Source organism: Canis lupus, chromosome 20 (assembly GCF_003254725.2).
Source record: "Canis lupus dingo isolate Sandy chromosome 20, ASM325472v2, whole genome shotgun sequence".
In the NCBI taxonomy this organism is placed as follows: domain Eukaryota; kingdom Metazoa; phylum Chordata; class Mammalia; order Carnivora; family Canidae; genus Canis; species Canis lupus.
The window spans coordinates 18866439-18880188 of NC_064262.1; the positions used below are offsets into that span (position 1 = coordinate 18866439).

General features: G+C 41.1%; 1 protein-coding gene across 2 annotated transcripts in view; it reads left to right on the plus strand.

Annotated features, from left to right (window-relative positions):
• PDZRN3 (PDZ domain containing ring finger 3) overlaps positions 1-13750 on the plus strand; it is a 237461-nt gene that overhangs the window by 53392 nt on the left and 170319 nt on the right. Inside the window, exons 1-2 of one of the 2 annotated variants that reach the window (XM_035702602.2) lie at positions 3983-4486; positions 5129-5201. The exons of the other annotated variant lie outside the window; for it this stretch is intronic. The gene's annotated coding sequence lies outside the window, so the exon portion shown is untranslated. Of the gene's footprint in view, positions 1-3982; positions 4487-5128; positions 5202-13750 lie in introns of those variants that run through there. 2 annotated transcript variants of the gene reach the window in all.

A 13750-nucleotide genomic window follows, 5' to 3' on the forward strand; every position in this document is an offset into this window, starting at 1 on the left:
TGGCATTGGTCTTTGAAAAATGTCCTTCAGCTCAGCCCCTGTGGAACGCATTTACTTAGGGATTTTGCCCTTGCTCAGAAGTGAGAATGTCGCTTGAGCTGGATTGCCCCTCAGTGAAGGCATGTGCTATGAAAGTGTCTTCCACTCATATGCCTAAGGATTTATAACGAAAACAGTCGTTCTTTAATAAAAGGACATCGACACAGAGAGCAGTAATGGTTGATGCTATCTGTTTTTGAAGATAAGGGTTTTGTCACAAAGGCAAGATTTATGGTGGGGAGCCCGAGTAGCGGTCCTGTGGCAGGTGATAAATCACTTTTCTCACCACTGAATATGGAGAAGAGAGGAATACAAAGGCCTTTAAAAAAAAAAAAAATAGGAAAAGCAGAAGTACTCCGGAGCATTTTGCCTATAGATGCTGTAGAACGTTTGTAGGAGAACCAAGATCATGGGTATGTGTAGTGTTGAATGAAATGCTTTCATTTCATTATGAGGAACACTTTTAGAGAAATTCAAGTTTTTTGGTACAGAATCTCAAAAAACTCAGTCCATCCATTGGACAGAGTCATGTGATGTTTTTAAATTTAGGGTTTTCATGCAAGTTGAACAGGTAACTATGGTGATAATAGAACTCAGGACCTTTATCTTCTCTTTACTTCCTGCACAAATTTCTTTAGCGCTGCCCACAACTATGCAGATTAGAAAAAAGAGGAGCACATTCATCTATTGGATGTGAAGGGTGAGAACCAAGCAAGAGAGACCGAAAAGACTTGAGGAACATGTTGAAAGGCATTAAGCCTAGAGAGGAGGTTGCGAACTTGCGGTCTTCTTTCCTGGGTACTTTTACCTCCTTGTCGTCCTCCTCTATTCTCAGTGCCAGGGGAAATGGTACCAATACCACAGGGGCAGTTGGAGGCTCTTTGGCCTCCACCAATGCTTCCATGTAGATAGGAAGGCTCTGCCCCGATCAATCAAAGACTAGCCTTTGAGGAAACCCGAAGCCAGGCAGCTGGCCAACTGGAGCAGATTTTCTTACAGAGGATTTGTGCCTTTCTAGAGGGCTCTGTTAAAGCATAGTTCTATCAGTAGGGGAGGGTGTGGGTTCACATAGCATTAATTATATAATGGTGAGTCTGGGAACAGATAAGGTATTGGTGTGAGGACTCCTTTTCTACCTAGTGTGAGATCAGCAATAAATTTGTGTCCAAGAATTTCACTCATTTGTCACTTTTTCTTTGCTACTAATACAAAAGATGAAATATCCCTGTCATTATTGACTTACCAATTCATGGTCTTCAGTTTTGTTAACATTCCTCAAGTGTCTTCTAGACTGTATGCTCATGAGTTGGTCAGTGAGTATTTAAGCGAATACTTGAATATTCAGTCATTCACTTGTTTGTGAATGTTCAGTCATTCACTTGTTTGTTTGTGCCTTTATTCACTTAAGAAATACTTGAGGCCTTCGGCATCCCAGTGAGTGTTGTCCGTTCCAGTACACAGCAGAGAAGAAAGCAAGAGTCCTCTCCTGACAGACTTGTTATCCTAGCAGGGCAGGGCCTGGCAGCAAGCCAAACCAAATTATTAATGTGTCAGCTGGACAGTGAGTGCCTGGAAGGAAATGAAGCGCGGGGTAGGGGGTACAGGAAGGGAAGGAACGCTAACAGAACATTCATTATGTTCTCAGTCACTCAGGTGTCAGCATCTCCTGACTTTGTTATCCAGAGGATAGCTCTCCAAGAGGCTAAGCAAAATCCTTACCTCCATTTATAGATGAGGAGACCAAGGTGACATAGGGGGTAGATGTCATTATCCAGAGCCCCTGCTCTCAACCCTTTGAGAGTCCCTCATCTCAAGTCCTGCTGCCCCGGCCCATGTGGCCACGTGAAGGATCAGTGGGTATCTACTTGAATTTGTAACTCGAAGGCACCGTGCCAAGTACCAGGGAGGAAAGAAACTTGAACTCAGGTCCTGCTTGGAGAAGTCTCAGAGCAGTGAAGAGGTACCTCGAACATTCTGCTACTGTGCTAGGGATGTCCTAGGAGCAGCAAGCACTGTGGGCCTTGGGGCACACTGCTGGGGTGGTGTCCACTGGGGTTTGGGGGGTGTGGTAGTGGCAGCGGTGATGGTGGCACTGGACTTCTCAGAGAACTTCCCTGAGGAGCTGGTCTGGTACAGAGTAAAGAATAGTGAGGCATTTGGTGTAGTGGAAATTGTCAGAGTAGAAAGCAGAGGCTTGAAAGAATGTGACGTCCAAGGGCTCTGTGCCGAGATACAGGCATTAGGTGCACGGGTGGCCCCATCCTCCACTCGTCCTCTCAGAAGATCCTCAACCTGCTTGTCCTCATACTCACCTGAGAGGGTTCTGAGTGAAACTCAGTCTTCATCGCATGTGACATTCTTCAGCTTCTTAGTAATCTCTAGGGACTAAAATGTTTTTTTTTTCTTTATTTTAATAGATTTTATTTATTCATGAGAGACGCAGAGAGTTGGGGGAGGGTAGAGAGAGAGAGGCAGAGACACAGGCAGAGAGAGAAGCAGGCTCCATGCAGGGAGTCTGATGTGAGACTTGATCCCGGGACTCCAGGATCACACCCTGGGCCAAAGGCAGACGCTAAATGGCTGAGCCACCCAGGGATCCCTAAAATTGTTTTTGAAGGACCTTGAGAAATCTTGTTCCCGATTACTCAAGGAATAATGAATCAAACCTAGTTGACCAGGTGAGGCAGTGTGATAAGAAGGGCCTGTGACTGGGAGCCACATGAATCTGATTCACATTTTAGGTGCAGTACGTTCCTTGGGCAAGTTCATTTACTTCTTAGGGTCTCCGGTTTTTCACTTGGATATGGAACAATGAGACCAACATCCTGAGGGATCAGGAGCTAAGGAGGAAATTAATCTATGCTCCCTACCTTCCACTGCTTTTCTCTTGCTGCTTTGCAAATCTCTTAAAAACTGCAGGTCAAAAATAAATAAATAAATAAATAAATACATACATACATACATACATACATACATACATACATACTGCAGGTCTGGGGGCACCTGGGTGGCTCAGTCAGCTAAGCATCTGCCTTCTGCTCAGGTCTTGATTTCAGGGTCTTGGGATCGGAGCTGTACATCAGCTCCCTGCTAGAGCCCCCTTCTCCTTCTCCCGCTCTCTCTCTGAGCACTTGTTCTCCCTCTCTCTCTCTCTCTCTCTCTCAATCTCTCTCAAATAAATCAATCAATCTTAAAAAAAAAAAAATGCAGTCCTGGCTTACCTTCATCAAATAGCAAGTTTCCAGTGCATTGCTTTGGGTTGACCCAAAACATGCTTCTCTGCTTATGGATGTCTCCATTTGCTTGCCATTTGTTTCAGTGATAGGATTTTTAGTCTCTTCTTAGTGCTGTGGCTTATTGTTTAATTTTTATATAGTCATGTGGCAAATATCATGTATTAGGAACTGGGACTATAAAAAGTGTATGCCACCAAAAGGGTTTGGTTTTCCACCAGCAAATTCCAAGCTTTCTTTGCTGCCACGTGCTACTGTATCAGATGAGTGGCCCAGGAATCCTCAGCCAGCTCTTGATTGGCCTTTCTCACTTGGGTAGTTATTTAGAAGGTAGTTTTGCAGTGTAATTGTGTCAATCAGTATAGCACTGTCATGGATTTACCACAGTGCTGCAGAAGAGCCCTTCTCAGCTCTGACGTAGAAGAAGCCTTGTGGATCTTCAGGTATCTCAAAGGCTATCTCAACTTCTCGAGTCAAAACTAGTTTTATTTACTGCTTCAAGGGATCCAGTATGAAACATAAGACAGCGATGAGATGAGTGTTTATTTTTAGAGCAACTAAAGCCTTGTGCTTTTCCAAGGGAAGATTAATAATAAGGGGACTTTACCAATTGTAGGGCTTTTAACCTTGAATTTTAAAAGAGGAGGACTTTCTGTTGTCATAACAGCTGCAGGTAGAAAGACAGGTTAGAGATGATCTGCACCTTTTGTAAATAAGACCGCTGGGGTGGTTTGTGGCTTTGGTGTCAGCAGCTGTTTCTTTTCGACTCCTGGCTTCACATGGCTGTTCCCTTGGCTGGCTTCTCTTTCTCTCTGGGATCACAGCTGGTATGTCACTTGTCAAAGAAACTGATTAATTCTCCATTGGAAGTAGAACTGCCTTCTCCACCCAGTTTCCTTTAGCCCCTTCCTTTATCTCCTTATTAGCATTAGCTTTAATTTTATTTCTTAAAGTTTTAGTTTAGTTTTTTTTTAAACTAGCATTTATTATTTAATTTTGTCGCTATTAAAGCATACACTGCATGACAACAGGCCCCTTTGTACCTGCTGCCCTCGTCTAGTGCCTGACACACCTGAGGTCCCTTGGTTACTATTTTTTTTTTTTCCCTTGGTTACTATTTAAGCAAGTAAGGTAGTAGCTGAAGTTTTAAAAGTCTAAGCCTTTCATTGAAAGTTTAGGTTTACAAGGCAGAAGACAGTCTGGAGAAGATCGAGGTATGAGCATTGTTAGAACATTTTCATAAATGAAGCAGGTTTATGCTTTTAATATGTGTAGAGTTCTCTGAATTATGTCTGCCAGATATAGAGACTAATTTGGTTTATTTTAATTAATTAATTAATGAAAGCATGCACAAGTTGGGGAGGGGGGAGGGGCAGAGGGAGAGAGAATCCTAGCAATCTCCACACTGAGCACAGAGCCTGATGCGGGCCTCACTCTCAGGACCCTGAGATCATGACCCTAGCTGAAATCAAGAGTTGGGACACTTAACTGAGCCCCCCAAAGCACCCCTTGTTTTTTTGTTTTTATTTTTGTTTTTAATTAAATGGAGTTGGAATAAGAAGTAGTTTCAGTGTTCTGTTTGAGTAAAATTGATAAAAATTTTTAAATCATCAGTTTTGCTTTAAACCCCTAACGAATTTTTGAAAAAACTTTGGAAATTCAGGCCATGATTTTGAACTGTGATTTCTAATAGCAGCTTGTATGTAGCAATTGCCATGATTTTGAACTGTGATTTCTAATAGCAGCTTGTATGTAGCAATTGCTGATAGATGTTGTAGTCACTGTTTTTTTTTTAAATCCTTTATACCATTTTATATGCAGTTTAGAAAGCTTGTTCCTAAATCCTCGTTTCACAGATTGCAGAGTCCAGCACACAAGGATGTTTAAGACCTGGTTCACTTGATGGGGAAGTATCTACACGCATCATAGGTGAGCTCTGAAAGATCCAGCCTCAGCAATCAGCATCTGTGCTGTTCAAGATACCAGACTCTTAAAACTTGTTCCTTTCACATCTTGCCATTTGTGGTGAGGCAGAGCAGCCCATTTCTGGATGCTCTTTGGAAGGCACATCTAATGAACAACTAGATTTTTCTTTAATGATTTTCCACGGGTCCAGTTCTATTACTTAAGGTATTTTCAGCAATAGGTAACAGGACTTCAAAAACATGTTGTCTTAAGTACAAGGACTGGGTGATTTCCAGATGAGTGAGCTGAGCAGTTTGGTGACCTTGTCAAAGACCTAGGTTCTTTGTTTTGTTTTTGTTTTTGCTTTTTTAAAGACCTAGGTTGTTCTTAGTCATCCTGAGCTTGTCAGTTTTGTCTCCTCATGGTCACAAGATGGCTGCCACAGGTCCTAGCATCACATCTAGATAAGACAGCTCCAGAGACAGCAGCAAGACATTGTTTCTTTGTCTCTCTTTGTGAGTGTGAGCATCTCTCGATGCTTTCCTTGAAGTCCTAAAACAGACTACATCTTTGTATTGACTTGCTAGACAGAATGGGTCACATCCCAACTCAGTTATGAGACAGAATTTACTGTGATTGGTATGGCACTGTTGGGATTTATTCCCTCAATGAGGTTGGCTAAGATGTGGATTGTACTGTCATAGGAAAGGTGAGAAAATAAGTGGTCACTGCTTTCCAGGCTTCTCCTGCTGAGATCCTCCTTCATGTGTTCATTGCCTTCAGATAAGGAGCATTTAATGAAATTGGAACAAGGGGATAGGTCTTTTGATGGGGAATTCCCACACAGATTCAGATATTCCTTCTGGGAATTTTATGATAAAGCCAGTCTTTCAGTATTTTATGAAATGAATGCTCTGCTCGCAGGTCATGGGAATATTCTGATAAGATTATAAAATCACATTTTAGTCTCAGTGTGGTAAGTGAGCATGACTGTTTACCAGTTGAGGTTTTCTGCATTCCTCGTGTTAAAAGAGATGTCATTTTGTGTAAACTAGGAAAGGAAATCGGTTCGAGTACGTCTAACTGCAAAGTTGTAAGACAAACCATCCCTCCTCTCTTCTCTCATGACCAAAATTTGAAATGTAACTTAAAATTGTCAAGCCATCATCATGTGGCATCTGGAAATTTCAAGCTTGTAGTACCTTGCCCTTTTCCCTAATTATGCTAATACTTTGAACATTTTGGCTGTCCACTGTTTGACCTTTGTGAAGTTGAGACACGTCTCGGGTTTATTTTTACTTTGCTCAGATGTCAAGTATTTCTTTGACATAAAAATTCTTATCTTACAGGATAAGCTTCAGGAAATGGTTTAAGGGATGAAGACAAACCTGGCTTTTATAACAGGGATGCTTTTCATTGGAAACAAAGTTTGTAATAAGCAGTGTTGTTTGGAAACCTGTAGGATTTGTCCTATCTCCCTAGGGTATTATGGAACCTGAAATCAGCATACAGGTTTATCAGCTTTATTCTTATAGACAGTAGTGAGAAACATGAACTCCCAGTTCATCCAGCTTTTCTCCTTTTCATAAGCGGAAATGTGGGCATAGAGGGATTGAGTGATATGTTCACTTCTGTTAATTTTTGGTGCATTCTTCACTTCCCTCTAGCCCCAGAGAACACACAGCACACACAGTATTGTATGTGTAGTTAGTTACTATCTGGGCACTGTGCGTATAGTTACTATAACAATTCTATATTTAGATATCTTTGATGTTGTAAAAGTCACAATTGGTAGCAGCAGTAATAGCGATTATGAGAATAATAAATAAGATAGCACTCCCTGACATTTATTGATCACTTACTGTATGCTGAGCAGCATGCTTAGATCTGTACTGGCATTATCCCTTCAGCTTCATAAAAGCCATAGTATTCCCCATTTTACAGATGACAGAAGGGAAGTTGAGACGTTAGACTTGCCCAGTCTCACACAGCTGGTCAGCAGCAGTGCTAGGACTCTAGCCCATGTTTGGCTGGTTGCAGACTTTTGGATCTTAATGATGCAGCTTGCCACCAATCACGGCAGGGGACTGGTGATGGTTAGGATGCTGAGAAGGAAGGTTCCTGATTGACATCAAGTGTGACCTGGAACAGTGAGTAGCCCTAGGAAGGATTGGATCATCCATGGCATGGGCTACTGTGTGGATCAGGTGACAACTAGAATTTACTTTTCAACCCGCGAGAGGAAGAGCAGGGGAGAGAAGAAGCCTCAAAGCATTAGGCTTTGAAAAAAGAAGTTGGTACAGGTGCTGGAGGAAGCTGATGGAACACAGATGGCGCTGGGGTTGTGATCCCCACTCCCCATGACACACACCCCAAATTGAGGCCATATGGCTGCTGCTAAGAAGAGACCCAGATGCTGGCTTAGATAACAGGTGGGACTAGGCCACATGGACAGATGGGGGAGACAATAGCCAAAGGCCTGCGAGGCAGGTGGGCGAGTCCCAGGATTATATAGAACTCACTCAGATGTGAAAAGAGAATTTTAGAGACTTGAAATGATAGCTTCTGGTCTGTAGCTGTAAGTCATTCAGCTGGGACTAGCAGGTTCTAGATTGGAGATAATGGATGTAGTATTGCACAGGTTTGGCTTGAGAAGGCATGGCTCAGGAAGCAAGACCCAGAGCCAAGAAGAGGGGAGAACATCCAAGACTGCAAAGGTGCAACCTCTGAACCAGTAACCAGATTCACAGCAGCCCAAAGCCCAGGGAAGGATGTGTATGTTCCGGAGAGTACATGCGGGTGACATAATTACAGCAATATCAATGACAGAGAAGTCACACCAAGGGTATTATGAGCCTGGGCCCTGGAGGCAGATGGCCGCAAGTACCAGTGCCTGCATCTTCTTGCTGTGTTACTTCTAGTACATTGCTTTCTCCCCCTGGGCTGCCTTTGCCTCTTCTGCAAAAATGGACTCATAATAATACTTCATAGGATTTATAGCAGGAGTCAGTAAATCTTTTCCATGAAGAGACAAATGGTGAATATCTTTGGCATTGGGAGCCATATGGTCTTGGGGTCTTTGTTGAGACTATTCCATGCTGCTGTGAGTTAGTAGGAAATTCAAGCATTTGAAAATCTATTATTTATCAGAGAAAATTTGCAGAAAAGCCCACAGTTGGCAAGTGGCCCTTGACTTCTAAATGAAATTGCATATAATGGTAGCCATAAATTTATGTTAAACTTTAGACTCCAGATTGTCAACACAGTCAAATGCAAAGAATGGCTAACTTAAAAAAAAAAAAAAATACAGGGTTTTAGGCTGTGTAAACATGATAAAATGAGGCATATTCTTTCTGCAAGTCTGCCAGCCTTCGTCCTAAATACTGCTTTTGATTTATCTAGTTCATCTACCCTTTCTTGAATAGAAAATATAATTTGGCAAGTTGCAGCCCATGGTTAAGTAAGTACCACCAGAAAGTCTGAAAATGTGTTTTTCATTTACAAGGAAGAGGGTTAAGCTCACTTAGAGATGTTGTATGTTGCCAGTAACACTTAAAGGAGATATACTTCATTTTTAAGGTGAGAAACAACTGAGAAATGTATCTTGGAACCTTTTTTGGTAAAGAATTCTCTTCCTTCCCCTCTCCTCAAATTAAAAAGAAAGAGAAGTAAAGAAAGTGCAAAAAGCCATAATATGGTGCTGTCTACTCAGGCTCTGATTTGGGAAAATAAATGCCCATATATATCCATCATGCCCCTAATACTGTAAATGTTAGATGCTCTGGAACTAAATGAAAGCCACGAAGAGTAAATGGCTGCCTAAAAGGGGCATTGACCTTTTAGGTTAATACAGGTTTTGGGGGCTGGAAGGGAGTTTCGTAATGATGTCCTCCAAAAGCAAAAGCAAAGTGACGTCTGAGTAATGACATATTTTGTCTGTAGTTTGCAGGGAATGAGGCCTTTTTGTTTAATTTTTCAAAAGGACTCTGGAAAGCATGTCTAATTTCAGTCTAATGAAACACCTCTTAACATCAGGGGTTTCTTGGGTTTTATAGGAATCGCATCTCATGGCCATCATGTAACAGGGTGTCCTGCATTCACACAGTCTCTTTAGGTTTCTTTTATTAGTTTTGACTCTGATTATTATGAGGAAATCTTGTGACTATTTATCTGTCTGACATTAATTCATCAAGTGTCCGTTAGTTCCTACTCCGTGTAGTCCATTGACCTCTGAATGTGAATGTCATGAAGACTCAGACTTTTCTGTGCTGCTTTAGATATTAGAAATCAACTTGAATCAGAAGATGTTTTTGATCAAAATTTATGATGCTGGCAATGAGGTGTGGCGAGCAGTATGGATCTTCTGGAAATTCATTAGGTTCATGTGGATACTTGGAGAGAACAAGACAGCTTTTTGAGCGTAAAAGATGATTTGGGTTTCTCTCTCATACTAATGGTACTGAGTTGTGATTATTTGTTTAAAGTTGCACTAAGACATGAGAAAAGAGATTTTTTTTTTTCTTGTTCAGGAATGGAGACCTAGGAGTTTATGAAGTTCAGGTTGAAGTTTTGCAAATACAGGCCTCAGAAAATCTAGACACAGGCTGTTTCAAAGACTGGCTTCAGCACCCCCTCAGGCGTCCGTCATGTGAAACATGTTATATCTCAGAAGTAATTCAGTATTTCCCAGATAATACCAGTATCCTGGCAGGTGAACAGACTAGTAATGTGAGATGCTAGGAAACAGAGCTTCCACACTCAGGCACCTCCATGTTGGGTACACTTGAGGGGTGTCTCCGTTGATGAATAGAACAAATTGCATCCATTGTCTGGAACGCCCTTGCCCTCTGTGGCCCAGTGTTCACTGGTGTGTGCAGCAGCCTCTCCTCCTGTAGAAATGCTGAGTAAGCAGAGATAGAAGGCTCATTCGACCAGCTTGCTCTGGTCACAGCAATGATAAAGAAGGAAGAAGGTGGGGCCTCTGGGTGGCTCAATGGTTGAGCATCTGCCTTTGGCTCAGGTCGTGATCCCAGGGTTCTGGGATCTAGCTCTGCATCAGGCTCCCACAGGGAGTCTGCTTCTCCCTCTGACTATGTATCTGCCTCTCTCTGTCTCTCATGAATAAATAAATAAAATCTTAAAAAAAAAAAACAAAAAAGGAATGAAGAAGGAAGTGTGGAGTTTGTTCATGTGGGCCTAAGCCCTGTTCCATGAAAGGTTGAAAACTTCAGAATATTTGCTACTTGTCTTGAAAACCACTCCAGTTAATCAGTGAAAAGTAGAGTTCCTAACTGCAGGTAAGATAAAATCATCAGAGGAAGTTTATTATCTGGATCCATTTAGAGGGCTGTGGTATGCTAATGGATGAATTCACTTATTTTTCAAATGGTTTTCCCAGATGAGCTGTTTACCTAATTGTTTGTCCTCTTCCTCCTCCTCTCCCTGTTTCTCTCTGACAAACATCATTTAGATCTAGCAGATAGATTCAAATAGTGCGAATGTGCCAAACCCACTTGATGCACATAAGCCATGACTCTTTGTTTACCAGTCTCTTGGAGTCAGAGGGCTTTCTGTACTAAGGATTCTTAATCTTAATAATGCAATGTTCCTGAGTAAGGAACAGGGCTGAGTAAGTGTCAGCCCTGGCTGTATTAACACACAAACATCCCTGTTCTAAAGCTTCCATTTCTGTACACTTAATCTGATGCTGATGCAAAAGGATCCATCTGCCAAAGACCATGTTCTATCCCTAGATTATGAGAAGAGGAGCAGAGTTTACAAAGCTGCATCTAAACTCCTTTGAATGGGTAGGTTGGGTGTTTCCAGTTATGGAGCAAAATGTATCTGAAATGCCATTAAGCAGGTATATTGAAATAATTTCCTACTTCTACCATCTATACAGTGATGCAGGTTTTCTTATGGCATGTCTTGTTATGGCATGTCTTATTCTGAATATAAAAATTAGGCTCCCTAGATTGTATTCACAAACACACCCCTGTTTGGTGTGGGTGTGGAAAGGGTACTGTGCTTTAGGGTTGAATTTTGACCTTATTCTTGTTGGTCTGCCTTACTTAGCCTCTCTTTTATAAACTGTTGAATTCATTAATGTTAATGAATAGGTTTTTGTGATTATCAAATTCACAAGATAGGTGTAAGTTGCCCAGCATAGTCATTGGCACATAAAAAGGACTCTACAAAGTGTTTTTTTTCTCTTGAGATTTTAAGAGAAAAGGTTTTAAGGTTTGGAGGGACAAGGTTTTAAACCTACTGGATTAAAGTCATGTTAATAGTTATAGATTGTTGGTTACCTTGAGAGCAGGCACTGCCTGGTGCAGGCTCTGTCCCCTGCAGAGATAGAAGTTTTAATGTTCGGTGTACTAATTAGATCATGTCAGGGATGGTGGGCAGGGCAGGGCAGGGCTGCTGCTTCTGCCCTTGGCAGAAAATATTATACGTGATTTGTAAGTGAACTGTCTGCTCACATGTTCTCTGTGAGTGTAAATATTGATTCTAAGGAAGAACTAAGATAATATTGTGGTGTGGGACGTTTCCGAGTTGTTTAGATTTTTGTTTTGTTTTATTTTAATTGCATGCATATTGAAACTGTATCCCAGCCTTGGCCAGACTTCAGACATTCAGATACCACCATCAGCTTTTCTATCCATATTGTTATTTTTAAAAATAGCTTTACTTACATTCATTCTTTTTAAATGCAAACTAATTTTAAAAAGACTTAATCCTACATTCATAACTAAGTAAATAAAATAAATATTTCTTGCCTTATGTAAGTGGGAAATTATTATATGCAGTAACTTGAAGGTAGCTTTAATGTACAGTGGAAACTGTCTTCAGATTAGCTGACGGCTCCAGGCCTAAAGCCTGCAACCCTTGTGGCAAAAGGGAGATTAAGCTTGACACACATGAGAGCAAGATGTTTAAGATGCATTAACACCCATCAGAGGGCTTCTCCTTAATGTAAACGCCAAGGACAAGTTCTGAAGGCTTTTTGTTTGTATTCCTGTGTCAACATATTTTATAGATTAGACCTCTCTGAATGGCATAGCCTGACCTTTTATTAGTACCATTGTCATGTGAGGTTCCCATTCTGCATTCCCCTGGCCTGTAAAAAAAATAGCATTGGAAACAAGATGAATCAAAGTTCAGTATGTTGCTGGGCTGAAACTGTATTTTTAAAAACCCAGATTTGAGTAACTTTTCCCCAGTTAAGCCATCAGGTTGGGAAAGAACTTGTCAACCAAGTAGAATGTTGGCTATGCACAGCCTCTGGCTCCTTGTGGGTACCTGGGTGTTCTGATGGCTGGGGGTATCTTGGGCTTCTTGAGGATAGGAGCCCTGTCTTAACATTCCTGTAGCATTTTTCTTGTGGTGTAATCCTAGTGATTGACATAGAGTGGACACCAGAATCACTTACTGGGTAAATTTGGACCATCTGGTGGCTTGCCAGGAAGAGTAGTCCCATGTCTTTGGGAGCATTTTGTGTTCGTTCTGCATAGGCTGTCAAATAGTGTGGACCTCAGGTGTTCCTGGCTTCTGGGGTCAGTGATGAAACTCACAGGTTTCTGAGAGTACATGACTTGAAAGTACACAGCATATTTTAGGTGAAGGTTTTAACCTGCTCCTCCCACGGGTTTGCATTTCGAAGGGTCTAGGAAGCTGGTAGTGTTTGCCTTGGATTGGATTCTCTATAGGCTTGGAGCCCCCCCCTACTTCTCCCCTGACCTTATTATCAGTCCTCGGCACTGAGCCCTTGACCAGTAGAGGGAGCCTGGACGGGAAAAGGAATAGGAAGGACAGTTTGCATGTTCACACTTCAGGGTTTGGGCATTAGGTATGCCTGGGACAGGGCGAAAGCGAATGAAGAGTGAATTATTTAATTTATTTTGGTCTACTTTTCTGTTTTGAGTGGATATTCTAGACCTTACTATATTTTAAAATAATAATGTTTTTGAACCATTATAATAATACAGCTTACAAAGACCTCTATTATACTGTGCAAAAAAATACTGTGTGAAACATAGGACATTTACATTAATATTTAGTACTTTTAAATTATATGTCTGCTAGCTTTGTAGATAGACTCATGGAGATTTTTTCCCCCTATATACCCAAGCAATTTTTTCCTCCCAGTATAGTGCTAGCCAAGAGTTTTATTTTCATTATATAAAAATAACTGGTAATACTACAGAGGTTTATTTTTGGAAGCACAATTTCTATATATGATTTCTTGACTCATTAAAAAAAAACATAGTAAATAGAAAAACTTCTTTTTCCAGATGTGTGAAAATAATGCATTTCCTAGAACATACGGAAAACTATGTGACAGGGCAAAATCCCACCAACTAGAGATAACCACTCTAATGTGTTAATATTTGGTTGTTTCCTTTACTTTTATACATAGACAAATATTGCATTAAACCATTTACCTTACTTTGTGAATTTTCATATTTCTGTTTCTCATCTGTAAGACCCAAGTTGAACTAAATGGTGTTTAATGTTTTAAAACTCACTAATTAGAGTCAACAAAATGATTTGAAATGATGATGCTTTCAAAT